The sequence below is a fragment of the Rana temporaria genome, chromosome 4 (assembly GCF_905171775.1).
Source record: "Rana temporaria chromosome 4, aRanTem1.1, whole genome shotgun sequence".
NCBI lineage: Eukaryota > Metazoa > Chordata > Amphibia > Anura > Ranidae > Rana > Rana temporaria.
Window position 1 is genome coordinate 18,293,439 of NC_053492.1, and position 18,968 is coordinate 18,312,406.

General features: G+C 45.3%; 1 protein-coding gene across 1 annotated transcript in view; it reads left to right on the forward strand.

Moving 5' to 3' along the window:
* The first annotated feature begins 1,527 nt into the window (after positions 1-1,527).
* The window catches only part of LOC120936009 (3-galactosyl-N-acetylglucosaminide 4-alpha-L-fucosyltransferase FUT3-like), a 38,563-nt gene continuing 21,122 nt past the window's right edge, over positions 1,528-18,968 (forward strand). The window contains exon 1 of the mRNA XM_040348084.1: positions 1,528-1,627. The gene's annotated coding sequence lies outside the window, so the exon portion shown is untranslated. The remainder of the gene's footprint in view (positions 1,628-18,968) is intronic.

Genomic DNA, 18,968 nt, shown 5'->3' on the forward strand with positions numbered 1-18,968 from the left:
TCAGTTCCTCCTCATTAGTGCCCCTCGGAGCCGCCTCATCAATGCTCATTAGAGCCCCCTCATCAGTAACCATCAGTGGCACCTCATCAGTGTCCATCAGTGCAGTCTATCAGTGCCACCTATCATTTCCACCTATCAGTGCCGCATATCAGTGTACACTATTGACACTCAGTACCTATCATTGCCACCTATCAGTGCCCATCAGTGCCTCCTATTAATCCCCATCAGTGCCGCCTATCATTGCCACCTATCAGTGCCCATTGGTACCGCCTATCAGTGCCTCCTCATTAGTGCCCCTTGGAGCCGCCTCATCAATGCTCATTAGAGCCCCCTCATCAGTAACCATCAGTGGCACCTTATCAGTGTCCATCAGTGCAGTCTATCAGTGCCACCTATCATTTCCACCTATCAGTGCCGCATATCAGTCTACACTATTGACACTCAGTACCTATCATTGCCACCTATCAGTGCCCATCAGTGCCTCCTATTAATCCCCATCAGTGCCGCCTATCATTGCCACCTATCGGTGCCTCCTATAAATCCCCATCAGTGCTGCCTATCATTGCCACCTATCAGTGCCGATTGGTGCCGCCTATTAGTGCCCCCTCATCCGTGCCCATCAGTGCTGCCTCGTCAGTAACCATCAGTGCAGTCTATCAGTGCCCCCTATCGGTGTACACCATTGCCACTCAGTGCCCATCAGTGCAGGTGTTCTGTCAAAATGGCCAATTCGCCGAGATCTCCAATCGCGTCACTTCCGGTTACTGTAAACCATCAGTAATTGGAGATTTAGACAAGTTGCCTATCAGTGCAGTCTTATAAGTGCAGCCTTATCAGTGCCCACCCATGCTGCCTCATCAGTGCCGACTCATCAGTGCTACCTATCAGTGCCTCCTCATCAGTGCCCACCCGTGTTGCCTCATCAGTGCCCATCAGTACCACCTATCAGTGCAGTCATGTCCTTTCAGTGCTGCCTCATCAGTGCCACCTATCAGTGCAGTCATACCAGTGCCGCGTCATCAGTGCAATCTATCAGCACCCATCAGTGAAGGAGACAAATGACCTGTTAACAAACTGGAAAAAAAAATCAAAATTTTCAGTCTTTTTTTGTATGTTTAGCAAAAAAAAAAAAACCCAGTAGTGAGTAAATACCACCAAAAGAAAGCTCTGTCTGTCTCAAAACAATGATAAAAATGTAATTTGGGTATGAGTGCTGCATGACCGCGCAATTGTCATTCAAAGTGTGACAGCGCTGAAAGCTGAAAATTTGGCTTGGGTAGGAAGGGGGGTATAAGTGCCCGGTAGGCAAGGAGTTAAATGAAGTTGAAAATAACAGACAGAATTTTCACAAAGTGTAAAAAAAAACACACACACACCTTTTTGTCACTTATAACATTTTCCTTTCTTCAGTCTGCTAAGTAAGGGGCGTGGTTAATTGGTGACAGGTGCTGCAGGTAATATATAACTGTCTGTAGGGATTGCCATGGTTCTGGCTGCTAAGTAAGGGGCGTAGTTAATTGGTGACAGGTAATATATATCTGTCTGTAGGGATTGCCATGGTTCTGGCTGGAACATGAGCAGATGGGACAAGCAGGAGGTGAAAGCAGAGGAAGAAAACATCTAACCTGTAAGTGACATTTCCCGTTAGTAACATTGTAATTGTGGATAATGAGTGCTAGCAAGGTTGATGGGATGACAGAGCTGTTGGTGGGGGATGTGATGTGAAGTTGGGACACAGCTGTGGGGGGGTGTAGTGTGAGGGAGGGACACAGCTGTGGGGGGGATGTAATGTGAGGGAGGGACACAGCTGTGGGGGGGATGTCATGTGAGGGAGGGACACAGCTGTGGGGGGGATGTAATGTGAGGGAGGGACACAGCTGTGGGGGGGATGTAATGTGAGGGAGGGACACAGCTGTGGGGGGGATGTAATGTGAGGGAGGGACACAGCTGTGGGGGGGATGTCATGTGAGGGAGGGACACAGCTGTGGGGGGGATGTAATGTGAGGGAGGGACACAGCTGTGGGGGGGATGTAATGTGAGGGAGGGACACAGCTGTGGGGGGGATGTAATGTGAGGGAGGGACACAGCTGTGGGGGGGATGTAATGTGAGGGAGGGACACAGCTGTGGGGGGATGTGAGGGAGGGACACAGCTGTGGGGGGGTGTAATGTGAGGGAGGGACACAGCTGTGGGGGGATGTAATGTGAGGGAGGGACACAGCTGTGGGGGGGATGTAATGTGAAGGAGGGACACAGCTGTGGGGGGATGTAATGTGAGGGAGGGACACAGCTGTGGGGGGGATGTAATGTGAGGGAGGGACACAGCTGTGGGGGGGATGTCATGTGAGGGAGGGACACAGCTGTGGGGGGGATGTAATGTGAGGGAGGGACACAGCTGTGGGGGGGATGTAATGTGAGGGAGGGACACAGCTGTGGGGGGGATGTAATGTGAGGGAGGGACACAGCTGTGGGGGGGATGTCATGTGAGGGAGGGACACAGCTGTGGGGGGGATGTAATGTGAGGGAGGGACACAGCTGTGGGGGGGATGTAATGTGAGGGAGGGACACAGCTGTGGGGGGGATGTAATGTGAGGGAGGGACACAGCTGTGGGGGGGATGTAATGTGAGGGAGGGACACAGCTGTGGGGGGATGTGAGGGAGGGACACAGCTGTGGGGGGGTGTAATGTGAGGGAGGGACACAGCTGTGGGGGGATGTGAGGGAGGGACACAGCTGTGGGGGGATGTGAGGGAGGGACACAGCTGTGGGGGGGATGTAATGTGAGGGAGGGACACAGCTGTGGGGGGATGTAATGTGAGGGAGGGACACAGCTGTGGGGGGGATGTAATGTGAGGGAGGGACACAGCTGTGGGGGGGATGTAATGTGAGGGAGGGACACAGCTGTGGGGGGGATGTAATGTGAGGGAGGGACACAGCTGTGGGGGGGATGTAATGTGAGGGAGGGACACAGCTGTGGGGGGGATGTAATGTGAGGGAGGGACACAGCTGTGGGGGGGGATGTAATGTGAGGGAGGGACACAGCTGTGGGGGGGATGTAATGTGAGGGAGGGACACAGCTGTGGGGGGGATGTAATGTGAGGGAGGGACACAGCTGTGGGGGGGATGTAATGTGAGGGAGGGACACAGCTGTGGGGGGGATGTAATGTGAGGGAGGGACACAGCTGTGGGGGGATGTAATGGAATGACAGGGCTATGGGGGGATTTGATGTGAAAGAGGGACACATTTGGGGGGCGGGTGATTGTAATGGAATGACAGAGCTATGGGGGGATGTAAAGGAGGGAAACCGCTGGGGAGGGGGGATGAAGTGATGGAATGAAAGAGCTATGGGAGGTGGTGATTGGGTGTTGTGATGTGAAGGTGGGACACAGCTGTGGGGGGATGTGTGATGGAATGACAGAGCTATGGGGGGATGTGATGTGAGGGACACAGCTGTGGGGGGGGGCTGTGATGTGAAAGAGGGACACAGCTGTGGGGGGGGGGGGGGCTGAAGTGATGGAATGACAGAGCTACGGGAGGCGGTGATGTGGGGGGGGGGGGTCTGTGATGTAAGGGACACCGCTGTGGGGGGGGGAGATGTAATGGAATGACAGAGCTATGGGGGATGTGATGTGAGGGACACAGCTGGGGGGGGGGGGCTGTGATGTGAAGGAGGGACACAGCTTGGGGGGGGGGTGAAGTGATGGAATGTCAGAGCTATGGGAGGCGGTGATGTGGGGGGGCTGTGCTGTGATGTGAGGGACCCAGCTGTGGGGGGTTATGGAATGACAGAGCTATGGGGGGGTTGTGAAGGAGGGACACAGTTGTGGGTGGGGGCAGGATGTGATGGGATGACAGGGCTATGGGCGGGGCCTGTGATGGGAAGGAGGGACCAACATCCAGCCTCAGTACCCGGTTTTCCTGGTCCCCCATGGATGGTCAGGCCCCTATTGGAACACCAGCCTCTTGGCACTCCCCAGGCAGACTCTTCACCGGACAGCTTCCTCCAACAGGACAGACAGCTCAGGACCTCAGCGGATTGGGGACCCAGTCGTTTACTTTGTCCCATCGGCAGATCCGATGCTTCGGGCCAACGTGGTCCCGGCACCAGGATCACTTCGTAGCACGCACACCCCGGCCCGGAAGGCCATTTGCTGGGGTGCCGTGGAATGGCTACCCTGAAGGTGGACGCCACACGGGAAGAAGACCCAAGAAAATGGCGTCTGCCCCATAACTACCCCTCCCCAGCATGCACAGCGAGGAAGCCTCCTCCTGATAGGCTGCCGGGAAGAAGCATCCAAACCCTTTGCTCCGCTGCTGCCACCTGTCGGCCTGGGGTGTGACCAGCACCCCAGAAACGACCGCATGAACCCACAGCACAGCCAAAGCTGGGACAGAGGCTCCATATTTTAGACAGATTAACCTGGTCAGAGTCGCGTAACTCTCTGACCCACTCTAAATTTATACCAGCACCGGTTCTGAAAAGTAACCAGGCGCTGCACAAGGAGGAGGGATTTGGGTTTCTAGAGCACAGGGCTAACTTTTCATCTGGGTGCAACCTATATGCTCTAGATGGCTTGACCCTAAATGGAAAGGGCTCTGCTGTGCTGGTGGAGAGGAGTATTAAAACTAGGTCAGTCCCTAATGGTAGGTGTCCATCAAATGAAATTGAGTTTTTAATGTTGTTGTTTTGTTGCTATAATGGCATCCCCCAGTGTGATTTATGTGCTTGCATAGGTGTGTGTGTGTGTGGCCAATTGCATTAGGGTGTGCACCCCAAAGCTAAATTGCACAAAGAGTGAAAGTGTCTTAAAGGGCAATAAATACGTTTTATACATACAGAATACAAAGTTCAGGAGTGTGCTACATACAGAGTGCAGGGTAACAGGAGTGTTTTTTTTTTTTTTTTTTTTTTTTTTTTTTTTAACCGGTTTTGATTTTGGAATTTGTTTTGTTCCATTCGGAATAATCGGTAAAGGAGCAGGCGGCTGCTGCGACCTTAAAGCGGAATTCCACCAAAAATGGAACTTCCACTTTAAGTGCTGGTGACTCCCTGACATGCCACATTTTGCATGTCATATTTATAAAAAGAGGGCGAGTGGGTATCCACCTCGTCCCTCCCCCGCCTCCCTGCAATCTTCGCGTCACAGGTCCCAGAATTAGCAAAGGAATGGGGTTTAGGGATGTTGGCGCTGCTTAGGTTGGTTGGTGAATATCCACGAGATGTCCTGTGTGTTGTGAATTAATTGTAGGGAAACTTCAGAATACTAGGAGAGACCAATGAGGATGAGTCTCCTAGACCTGTGCGTTATTATGGCCAAACGTCCAGGTACTGTCCCCTGTTAATGCTTGTATTCAGCACTGGTGACCCAATGATCTGTTGGTTCTTCCAGTGGGAATATTACATTTATATCCAAAGGGTGGGAAGGTAGCCAATAATATTAAATCTCTGAGCTAGCAACACTATATAATTGATTCCAATGTGTAGCCTCTAAATATGATGTGCGATGAGTGCACAGATCCAAATAATGGGTGTAAGATGTGAGACCTCCACAATTGTTTATAAAATAAAAAGAGATTATTTTTTGTAATAAATGTGTAAGATGGTTAGGTGTTCCCCGTGACACCGTGCGTTAAGTGATATTGCAATACTTCACTGTGGTTTAGATGAATAATCAAAAAATGATAGTAAATGAAAATAATTAAAGATGCATAGTCCAGGACCCTGTGCAGGTAAGCAAGGTACGTTGTGTTATAAAAGCTCCCGTGTGGGTCTGCTCTGACAAAGAGCGTGTATATAAAGGTAGGTATCTGGACAAAATATAATATAGAGTAAAATAACACCAAAAATTGAGACCGACAGTAAAAATCGTCGGGTAATAAACAGAATTATGTGCAAAACATCAAAAAAAATTGTTAAATGTATGTGTGAAAAAATGTGTATATCTTATTGATATATATTAACTGTATAGTGAAATTCCAAATAATTTTGGAGAGAAGCATCAAAAAATAAATAAGTATAAAAATAAGAAATGATATACACCGTCCAAGCTAGACCATATATGAATGAAAAATAAATAAATAAGTGGAAATAAACATTCTGGGAACCCTAATTGGGTGGTTGCTACAAGTTCTCTTAGTTAGTCGATGTCTCATGAGCTAATCAGAAAAAAGGAAACCAATGTGGAAACAATGTAGCACTGATGACAGAGTATATGTAGGAAAAATAGTGACTTCTTGTGATTATCTTCCTGATGCTTTTTGGCGTGACTTTTGTGCTCCCCCTGTTGTGTCCCCACTCACCAGATGTTGGCACCCCTCAGGGCAAAAGGCAATGGTGGTGGTACCTCGTCGTCAGTTGATGCGCTGGTTTTTAATTGTATAGCATAGGAGAAATCCTTCTCACCTCTCCAGACGGGGGGGGGGGTTAAATCCAATCAGCTTCCAGGTGTCCAGAGGGTGGCAATCACAAAAGAAAAAAAAGAAAGGATCCACATAGTGTGACACCGTAATTTGCTGAAAAAAGACCACTGTCTTTATTTAAAAAATATGTATCTATAAGTATCTTCTCTGCTGATTACAGATGGTTTAAACAAACCAAGCATCAATCCCAAACAGCATGGGTTAACTGTATGTATCAACAGGGCATGGTTTTTGTAACCGGATCCCAACGAAGATAAATTAGAAAAATAAAAAAGAAAAAAAGTAAAAAAAGGGAGGACCGTTCAAGAGACAAAATTACATAAATAAAAAAGGTTAAAAAAATATATATAATGAGCCACAAAGGCACAGTTAGTCCTTTTATCCGTTTATGCTCACGAGCTAAGAGCGATGCCTGTGTCTCACAGTAGCCGCCTTGCAACAGCAAAGGCGTCCGTGGCTTTCCGTACAGGTGATTCGCGGCTCGGAGGATAACGCTGCTGTCAGCTAGGAGGGCGTGCATACGTGCGTGCTTGTCTAGGTCACCTGACGCGTTTCGTCATAGGACGTTATCAAAGGTGATTCAAGCAACAGACGTACGGTGTTGATTTTTATGCACGGCATTGGATGTGTCCCGCCTTCAAAGGGGATGTTTAGTTCTGGCTGTACAATTACTTGCAGCCCATAAGCCTCCCATCCTTTAACCCTTGGTTGGATCCAATTATAATAAGGGGATTGACACAGCCGGTGCCGGAGATAAGAAATGCTCTACCTGTTGAAAGTTGTAATGGCATAACGAACCACCTCATCTTAACAACATGGTGGATTGATACTACCGCAATGTAACAGATACATATCGCAAAAGCCAAAATATATACATATGCAACAACGTTTGTAAAAAGTTAGAATAGAATCTTTTACCTATTAGATTATTGGTGCTACAGCACTACAATTATGTGTCCTAAGTAATATAATTCATTAAAGTGTAGGATATATACATATGCACAAAAATTAAAAAAATATAATGTAATATAAAAATATATGTATAGATAGAAGTATTGGTAGTGTGTATTCCTTGATTTTAAGACTTTCAGAGAAGATTTTTTGTTATATGATGCAAAAATATTTTCCAATTGCAGAACGTGTGAAAGAGTGATTTCTAATTAACTTGTGTGACGAGAGTCAGAGTGTAAAAGAAAGGATACTGTATCTTGTTTCATAAATATAAAATGCTGTGAATCCTTATATACCCACTGAGGGCATAGGGGGGAAAAAAGGGGATCATATTCCCTCCAGGGAACCCCCATTCATTATTAGATTAACACGATTAGGTGATCCCCTTGTTAGGGTGATCTGCAAGTTTTTCATCCCTGCAGTGTTGGTAAGGTGAGGGAAATCCCCCTTTGAGGCAAGGAGGGAGGTTGCTTAGACCTCCCTAAAATAAATGTATAGGGGGTGCACAATGGATTAATGAGCGAGTGTTTAAAAAAAATGATTAAATATATATATAGTACAAACTGTAGACAAGGATGTGAATAGCGCCTATCGCTTTTACCCATTCACACGAAACATAGTTGTTATGTTCTATAGGTGAGGCCTATCAACTGATTGGTGTAGTGTAAATTGTTACAAGTGAGAGCTGGCCCGTTTCCTGTCATCTCTATTCCTCCCCAATAAGAATATTGATGTTATTTCTGTTGTAAGATGTGGTAGTTTTATGTGTAGGGGTAGGATGTATCCTGGATCAAGGATTCAAGCTCACCCTTGTTAGAATTGGATGATTAGAGGAAGTTCGTTTTTGGTTTTTGTTCCATATATTTAATCTTTGTATGTAGTAGCCTATGAGTTTAGTCTGAAGGCAAAGGTCGATGGATTTGAGTTCATCTGTTGGTTCGATTTGCTGTGGTCAGAGGGTGTTCATGGCAGGCTGTTATTAAGGATGGTAACCTGGAAGAAAAAAAGTTTTTTTATTTTTTATATCCAAAAAACTTTTTTTCTGATCTCTATGGGGCATCTAGTAGTAGGTGTTTTGTCATTAAAAATTGGAAATGAAACAGTTCAAGTCTATGTCCAGATTGAGGCCTCTGGGAGCAAGGGATCCCATCTTGTGTATCCATCTTGTTTCATTCTGTGATACTTGTACTTGTTTATTGCCACCTCGCCAGTGGTCCTTGATGATGTCAATCCCAAAGAATGTCATACAGGTAGGGTCTTTATTGTGTTTCTCTGCGAAATGCCTCGAAAGACTATGTTTGGGAAAGCCTTTTCTTATGTTCCTGATGTGCTCTCGAACTCTTACATGCAGAGCCCTGGTGGTGCGGCCTATGTATTGCAGGTGGCATGGGCACTCAATGACGTAGGTTACGTGTGTGCTGTTGCACGTAATTAATTCCTTTATCTGGTATTCCTGGTTATACACTGTGGATTTGAAAGTGGTTTTCCTCCGGGGTTGCGGTCTGTTGGTTCTACAGGGCAGGCAGCGTTGGCACCTATAGAAGCCTTTAAGGTCTGGACAAATGTTGATGTTCTGTGGGGGATCCAGTACATTATGTACAAGGTGTGTCCTTAAAGTAGGAGCTCTACGATAGATGAACTTGGGGCGGGGTGGAAGAATGTTGGATAATGTTCTGTCTTCTCTGAGTATGGGCCAGTACTTTCTAATAATCTTCTCCACTTGTTGGTACTGGTTATTGAATCCAGTAATAAAAGATAAGTCTATGTTGGATGCTGTTGTTGGTTTCTTTTTCTTCAACAGTGTTTCTCTATCCATAAGTCTGATGGTGTTCTTTAGTTTGGTTAACAGTTCTTTTTTGTAACCCTTTTCAAGGAATCTCTTTATGAGTACTTCTGCTTGTATATCAAAGTCTTCCAGTCGTCGACAGTTTCTCCTGATCCTCAGCAATTGTCCTTTGGGGATATTGCCTATCCACTGTGGGTGGTGGCAGCTAGAGGTGGATATGTATCCATTTCTGTCGGTTTTTTTGAAGAATGTTCTTGTGCAGAGTTCACCATTGTGTTTGAAGATCTGTAGATCTAAATAATCAACAGATTGGTTATGCCAGCTCCCCGTGAAGGTTATCCCAAACCTGTTGTTATTTAGTTCCTCTATAAAGGTTTTCAGACTGTCTTCTGTCCCATCCCAGAGAATGATCAGATCATCTATATATCTTCTGTAGTGTCGTAGCTGGGGTATATTCTGTCCATATATATGTTCCGCCTCCCACATGTCCATGAACAAATTAGCGACACTTGGGGCGTAGCGAGCCCCCATCGCTACGCCCTTTTTCTGTACATAAAACTGTTTCTTGTACCAGAAATGATTGTTGGCCATAGCCATCTTCAGGCCCTCTAGTATGAATGTAATTTGTTCCTGCTTCATTTCAGTAAGTTCATGTAATGCCTTTTCAACTCCTTTTAGTCCATCTTGTTGCCTAATGCTTGTATATAACGAATCTACGTCTATTGTTGCCAGCAATAAGTTGTCGATGTCTTTCATTTTTCCTAGTTCTACCATTAATTGGGTCCCGTCTTTCAGGTGGGATCTACCTTTGGTTACCATTGGTTTGAGGAATTTATCCAAGTATTCTCCTAGTCGCGAGAAAATTGAGTTTATACCGCTCACGATCGGTCTTCCTGGCGGTTTCTGTAGACGTTTATGAATTTTGGGCACCTGGTATATAACAGGTGTCTTTGTGGATTTAGATATTAAATATTTGGCCTCCTTAGCGTTTAGAATCCCCAATCTTACCCCTCCACGATCACCTAATCGTGTTAATCTAATAATGAATGGGGGTTCCCTGGAGGGAATATGATCCCCTTTTTTCCCCCCTATGCCCTCAGTGGGTATATAAGGATTCACAGCATTTTATATTTATGAAACAAGATACAGTATCCTTTCTTTTACACTCTGACTCTCGTCACACAAGTTAATTAGAAATCACTCTTTCACACGTTCTGTAATTGGAAAATATTTTTGCATCATATAACAAAAAATCTTCTCTGAAAGTCTTAAAATCAAGGAATACACACTACCAATACTTCTATCTATACATATATTTTTATATTACATTATATTTTTTTAATTTTTGTGCATATGTATATATCCTACACTTTAATGAATTATATTACTTAGGACACATAATTGTAGTGCTGTAGCACCAATAATCTAATAGGTAAAAGATTCTATTCTAACTTTTTACAAACGTTGTTGCATATGTATATATTTTGGCTTTTGCGATATGTATCTGTTACATTGCGGTAGTATCAATCCACCATGTTGTTAAGATGAGGTGGTTCGTTATGCCATTACAACTTTCAACAGGTAGAGCATTTCTTATCTCCGGCACCGGCTGTGTCAATCCCCTTATTATAATTGGATCCAACCAAGGGTTAAAGGATGGGAGGCTTATGGGCTGCAAGTAATTGTACAGCCAGAACTAAACATCCCCTTTGAAGGTGGGACACATCCAATGCCGTGCATAAAAATCAACACCGTACGTCTGTTGCTTGAATCACCTTTGATAACGTCCTATGACGAAACGCGTCAGGTGACCTAGACAAGCACGCACGTACGCACGCCCTCCTAGCTGACAGCAGCGTTATCCTCCGAGCCGCGAATCACCTGTACGGAAAGCCACGGACGCCTTTGCTGTTGCAAGGCGGCTACTGTGAGACACAGGCATCGCTCTTAGCTCGTGAGCATAAACGGATAAAAGGACTAACTGTGCCTTTGTGGCTCATTATATATATTTTTTTAACCTTTTTTATTTATGTAATTTTGTCTCTTGAACGGTCCTCCCTTTTTTTACTTTTTTTCTTTTTTATTTTTCTAATTTATCTTCGTTGGGATCCGGTTACAAAAACCATGCCCTGTTGATACATACAGTTAACCCATGCTGTTTGGGATTGATGCTTGGTTTGTTTAAACCATCTGTAATCAGCAGAGAAGATACTTATAGATACATATTTTTTAAATAAAGACAGTGGTCTTTTTTCAGCAAATTACGGTGTCACACTATGTGGATCCTTTCTTTTTTTTCTTTTGTGATTGCCACCCTCTGGACACCTGGAAGCTGATTGGATTTAACCCCCCCCCCCGTCTGGAGAGGTGAGAAGGATTTCTCCTATGCTATACAATTAAAAACCAGCGCATCAACTGACGACGAGGTACCACCACCATTGCCTTTTGCCCTGAGGGGTGCCAACATCTGGTGAGTGGGGACACAACAGGGGGAGCACAAAAGTCACGCCAAAAAGCATCAGGAAGATAATCACAAGAAGTCACTATTTTTCCTACATATACTCTGTCATCAGTGCTACATTGTTTCCACATTGGTTTCCTTTTTTCTGATTAGCTCATGAGACATCGACTAACTAAGAGAACTTGTAGCAACCACCCAATTAGGGTTCCCAGAATGTTTATTTCCACTTATTTATTTATTTTTCATTCATATATGGTCTAGCTTGGACGGTGTATATCATTTCTTATTTTTATACTTATTTATTTTTTGATGCTTCTCTCCAAAATTATTTGGAATTTCACTATACAGTTAATATATATCAATAAGATATACACATTTTTTCACACATACATTTAACAATTTTTTTTGATGTTTTGCACATAATTCTGTTTATTACCCGACGATTTTTACTGTCGGTCTCAATTTTTGGTGTTATTTTACTCTATATTATATTTTGTCCAGATACCTACCTTTATATACACGCTCTTTGTCAGAGCAGACCCACACGGGAGCTTTTATAACACAACGTACCTTGCTTACCTGCACAGGGTCCTGGACTATGCATCTTTAATTATTTTCATTTACTATCATTTTTTGATTATTCATCTAAACCACAGTGAAGTATTGCAATATCACTTAACGCACGGTGTCACGGGGAACACCTAACCATCTTACACATTTATTACAAAAAATAATCTCTTTTTATTTTATAAACAATTGTGGAGGTCTCACATCTTACACCCATTATTTGGATCTGTGCACTCATCGCACATCATATTTAGAGGCTACACATTGGAATCAATTATATAGTGTTGCTAGCTCAGAGATTTAATATTATTGGCTACCTTCCCACCCTTTGGATATAAATGTAATATTCCCACTGGAAGAACCAACAGATCATTGGGTCACCAGTGCTGAATACAAGCATTAACAGGGGACAGTACCTGGACGTTTGGCCATAATAACGCACAGGTCTAGGAGACTCATCCTCATTGGTCTCTCCTAGTATTCTGAAGTTTCCCTACAATTAATTCACAACACACAGGACATCTCGTGGATATTCACCAACCAACCTAAGCAGCGCCAACATCCCTAAACCCCATTCCTTTGCTAATTCCAGGTCTCCTTGAGGCTTGTCAGGGAGGCAGCAGCTTAATAGTATTCCTAAGCGCGGATCCTCTCCCCTTATTTTACAGGTCCCAGAATATTGCCCGGCCATTCGCGGCTGGCGCAGTGCATGCCTGGCTGTGAAGCCGCAGCCGGGCGCCCAGTTAGAATGTTGGTGCCTTTGGAGAGGAGCGGGGCTCCGTGCACCCGCATCGCTGGACAGTGGGACAGGTAAGGGGGTGTGTGTGATTTAAGTCAGCAGCTACAGTTTTTGTAGCTGCTGACTTTTAAGTGAGTGGGAGAAGACCTGTCTTGGAATTTTTTTTTTTTTTTTTTTTTATAGCCCCTAAGGTCTGGTATGGATTTTAGAAGGGAATCCAATGCCAAAATGTCAAAAAAAAATGGCATGGGGTCACCCCCAAAATCTATACCAAACCCTTGGAAAGGGGATGTGGCGAGCGCCCCCCGCCCCGAACCATATCAGACTACATGGCCTTAACAAGAGGGAGGGTGCTTTGGTGGATACCCCCTTAAAGCACCTTGTTCCTATGTTTTTATTTTTTTTACCTTTACTTCAGGTTCCACCTCGTAGTTCCTTTAGAGCGCTCGGCTTTTGTTTTTGCCAGCCCACGTAACATCTCTATTTTGGTTTTACATCATTAGTAAAGGTGTACTTTTATCTCCTTTATACTCATTACTTTTTTTTTTTTTTTTTCTTTTCATAAAGTAAGTTATTTTATTTCGAGTTTTTTTAAGTTTAATTATGAAAGATTACAAAGTGTGCTATCCTGTTTCTTCCCATTTAAATTTCCAATACCCTCCCCCCCCCTAATATTCTCCCCCTCCCCCCCCCTCACCAAATTTGGCCACTTTATAGAATTCCTCCAGGAACTCCTATGTCGGCCCTCAGGTTTTCAGCATAGCTCCATGACCTCTTAAAAGCCCTCCAATCATCCCATTTCTTACTTTGACCCTTATTATTCCCCTCTAGCCCTTCCCTTCCATCGTGTATGTCTCTTTGACGGCGTCGATCCACTCCCAAGTCATGGGGCATTCTGTCTCTTGCCATTTTCAGGGAATTAGCCTCTTTGCTGCGTTCAATAAATTTGGGACCATTGATTCTTTATATCTTCTTAACCCTACTTCACCTCCGTGAAATAACACCGTCCATGGGTCTTTTATTATTTTATTTTTTTGTAATCTCTTCTACAAACTCCAATATCTTCTCCCAGTATATCTTTACTTTGGGACACTCCCACCATAGGTGTGCCATAGTTCCTGGGGTCTCGCATCCCCTCCAACAATTTTCTGATTGACCCTCTTTAAATTTGCTTAGTTTGTTCGGGGTTATATACCATCTGGCAATACATTTGTAATTCATTTCCGCCGTTCGGCTATCTACTGCCGAGGAGTGTGTCAGTTTCAACATTTTCTTTAGTTGGGTCCTGTCGTGCTGTGTTTTAAGTTCCCTTTCCCATTTTTCAATAAATGGTGGTATCTCCCGCTCGTCATTTTCCAATAGAATCCTATATACCTTTGAGATGGTACCTTTAGCGCTTTCCGTTGAGCATAATTTTTCCATCTCTGTTAGCTGTTCCTCTGATCTCAATGGGGATGGTAATTTCTGGACAAACCGACTGAGTTGTTGATACCTCCATTTATTGATTTTGATAAGTCAGTCTTTGAATGCAAGTCATTGACAGCAGACAATTGCATTCGTCTTCAATGTAAGTTTACTTCAGAATACACTGTATACAGGATCAAACACCTCCCAAAGCATTGGGGAGGGTTGTGATGATACATAAGGTTTATACAGACATTTTATAGGAAATTGATAACATGAGAGTCTACACAGGGCACGAAGCCCAATGTTTGGGTTACACAGATTCCATAAATCACACATATATAATGAGTAAAACTGACATTCGGTCATCCTGACCTAATTAGCGCATCATGTGAAATGGTTATTTTGATAGTTAGAGAGATGGATTATATGTGCGGTGTAATTACCAAGTAAAAAAGGAATGGAAGGGTTTTTCCAGACACACTGTTTACTGTTTACATAGACTTCTTATCAACTCATTAAGGCGGAACATCTCTTATTTTACATGAGACATTTGTTCGGCCATGAGAAGGGGAAAAACATGTTATTGAGAATATGTTGAGAATATGTTGCAATATATTGCAATGTGTAATACCAAATAGAATTTAGAAACATAAGCTTATTTGCAGGGAAAAGACAGAATATGGGAGACCTCTACCCTACTGTTCTGTCTAAGATATTCAATTTTACATTCTAACCCTAGTAAATATACAAGGTAGATCAATGTAGATTTTCATATCTTGTCAGTCCCTCCTGTGTTTCGAATTCTTTGGTATTCTCTGTTAAATTTCATGCTTCCGGGGGGTTCTCAGGGTCTTTTGGTAGAATCGCAGGAATCCGGGTCACCATTTCATGAGCGGTCTTAACTCTGGACCCATCGCTTTCTGGTGCGTCCATTCATACGTCATAACCGTTATCCACACCAACGCTCCTCCACAGAGGATGACACACCAGAGCTGAACATCTGGTTTAGGCCCTAGAAGATTCATCTTGTTGTCTTCTGGCTCAAGCTCGTGTCAGCGGTGGAGACCTGGAAGGTAAAGGTAAAGAATAATCCTGGCCAGTGGTACACTGGCTACTTTTCGGAGCTACTGTTCTCTTACAATGGGAACCATGCACCCAGTACTTATAGTCTTTCAGCTTTACAGCAGTAGGAGACACAAGAATGATCTGGAAGGGTCCTTTCCACTTAGGGGACAAAGTAGTCCGGGGTGTATGATTCTTGATATACACCTGTAACGGACACATGCATGCTGCCGGGACAGTTATGATCTTCGTGCAGGGGGACTACAATGAACTGCATGGCTTGTCACAAGTGGATGTACCACATTGTATTCTGAGCTCAAAGGGTTAACTGGACAAGGGTCTCTGTCACTGCTGAATGCTAATGTACCCTTCGCATAGCTAATGAACTCTCTTGTGGAGATAACAGCCTCCTGTGAGGTGTATGCTGAGGGGGATTATGTGTGAGTGATAATTGTTTTAAAGGTTAATTGAATTCTATTGTCTGATCAAGCTAAGTTGAGGAGCCGAAATGGCTAGCAGCTGATTGGCTCAAGGGAAGGTCATTGTTTCAAAGTGTGTGTATTGAAGTCCCCCCTGGGGGGGGGGGTGTCATTTGTTTCTGTACAGTTGTAACCAGATTTAAGGAGGAAAAATGTGACATTAAAAGTCAGTCTGCTTGACTCTGCAAACGTAGCACGTCTCGTTTCTTGAAAGGGCGTTCAATGGGATATACCGGCGGTACTTGCATATCGCAGCTTGCCAGGGAAAAGGACGTCGCCAACGGCTGAGACCCTCACACCAGTGGGTAGCCGTTACATTGGTTGGTAGCAGTGGGATGGTCCTTTTATCCAAAGAGCAAGTGCTGAATGGAGTCGCAGTACGCCAGGCTGAAAAGATCCACACTGAAAGATTTATTAGAGAGTCGTGGTAGGAGCGCCAGCAACAGACCACGGAGGGAGCTGATAGCTGAACTGCTGGAGCTGGACGAAATGGATGGATCCATGGAAGGAACTGAGCCCCTTGCACCGGTCAGCGAGGAAGATGTAATTACTGGGATTGTACAGCGGAGATTATCCTTGTATCCAGAAACGTCCGTGGAACTAATCAACCAGCTGTTCCGGGAAGCAAGGGAGGAGATACAAACGAAGAGGGGACAAGAACTGGAACTGGTAAGAGCGAGACAGCCCATTACACCTGCAGTTCCTACCCCCCCCACCTGCTGCTACAGGAAAGAAAATACCATTCACTGCATTTAAAGCTTTTGAAGAAAGTGAGGAGGAAATCGATGGATATTTGGCAGATTTTGAGAGGCAGTGCTCACTACACCAGGTACCACCAGACCAATGGGTCACTATTTTGTCGGGGAAATTGTCGGGCAAAGCCAATGAAGCCTTTCGGGCTCTCGCTCCAGAGGATATTTTACAATATCAGCAAGTTAAAAAGGCGTTGCTAACCCGATATGCCGTAACGCCAGAAGCCTACCGCCGGCGCTTCCGGGAGTCCAAGAAGATGGCTGTGGACTCCCACATGGAATGGGCCAACCAGTTACAAAGGGTGGCATCCCTTTGGGTCCAAGGGTGCAAGGCCAACACCGGGGAGGAAGTATTGCAGCTGTTCCTAATGGAACATTTCTTCCAAGACCTGGCCGCAAACATACAAGACTGGGTACGAGATCGCCGTCCCGCTAACTTAAACGAGGCGGCTCGGCTAGCAGATGAGTACGCGGAAACAAGAAAAGTAAGCCAGGGTACTACACGGCTGGCTCATAAGGTAGAACCGCGTACTCCAACCGTCACCCCACGCCCAGAGTTTCGGGCTCCAGTCCCACCACGTCCTCAGGGGCCTAGCAACTACCCCCGGGATTCGCCTAGGGTGACGTGCCATCACTGCAGCGACACGGGACATATTGCTCGTTATTGCCCTTTGAGAGCTACAAATAACAATTGGAGACGCACAACACCCAACACAGAGGTCACTCCATCACGTCCCTCTGCGGCCCACTGCCTGGAGACCGAGGGGGGCCCGGAGGAATGTCTGGGAATTTGGTATGAGGCAGACCCAATACAAGCGGCCTCTCCAGATAACCGTCAGCATCACCGTCAGGAGGTACGGGTGAATGGACAAGTAGCACAAGGCTTAAGAGATTCCGGGACTACTATCACTCTGATTCAAAAACATCTGGTAAAGCCAGAGAACGTGTCCACTCGCACAGTTGCCGTCCGGGTCACAGGGGGTGCTGTATTTCGCGTACCCACCACCCGGGTGCACTTAGACTGGGGAGCCGGGTCAGGAAAGACCACAGTTGGTATCATGGACAACCTACCTGCCGAGGTGGTGCTGGGCAACGACATTGGCCCTCTGACTTCGGCTTATTTACCTACACCTGCTGCTGCTTATCCCGTGACCACCCGCGTTGCTGGAATCAACCCGCTTGCTGCTGAGAACCGGGTAAGACTACCTTCCCCGACATGTACTGTAGATCCGGCACAATATCAGTCTAAAATGGGAATGTGACAAGCTGGCCAGTGAGAAATCAGAGATGCAACGACACTATGTCATGTATTATGAGATGTCACGTGGCTTGAACATTGAAATGCACAAACAGGCGGAAATTGTCAAAAGATTAAATGGGATTTGCATCCAGGTGGTGCGGTATTTGTCCCAAGAGCATCAGCAACAGGTTTTGGGAGCCATTGAGAGAGCAAAGCAAGTGACTGTTCCAGAACTGAATTCCATTATTCACCTTCACCATCAGCTACCGACCTGGTAAGCCAATGAGAAGGCCGACGGACTGTCCAGGCAAACGGAACTTTTACCCTAACAGCAGACCGGACATCCCCCAAGTTGATCCGAAAAGGATCAATCCGGGTCTGCCGGAGTGTTCCACAAAGGGGGAGTAGTGTAACGGACACATGCATGCTGCCGGGACAGTTATGATCTTCGTGCAGGGGGACTACAAGGAACTGCATGGCTTGTCACAAGTGGATGTACCACATTGTATTCTGAGCTCAAAGGGTTAACTGGACAAGGGTCTCTGTCACTGCTGAATGCTAATGTACCCCTCGCATAGCTAATGAACTCTCTTGTGGAGATAACAGCCTCCTGTGAGGTGTATGCTGAGGGGGATTATGTGTGAGTGATAATTGTTTTAAAGGTTAATTGAATTCTATTGTCTGATCAAGCTAAGTTGAGGAGCCGAAATGGCTAGCAGCTGATTGGCTCAAGGGAAGGTCATTGTTTCAAAGTGTGTGTATTGAAGTCCCCCCTGGGGGGGGGGTGTCATTTGTTTCTGTACAGTTGTAACCAGATTTAAGGAGGAAAAATGTGACATTAAAAGTCAGTCTGCTTGACTCTGCAAACGTAGCACGTCTCGTTTCTTGAAAGGGCGTTCGATGGGATATACCGGCGGTACTTGCATATCGCAGCTTCCCAGGGAAAAGGACGTCGCCAACGGCTGAGACCCTCACACCAGTGGGTAGCCGTTACAACACCCAATCTCCTGAGTTTAGTCCATGAGTTGTCTCATTCGTATCCACCGGTTGTCCTGCTTTGGCTCTGGAAAAGGTATCAGAAAACACGTTTGCCAATTTGCGTACAT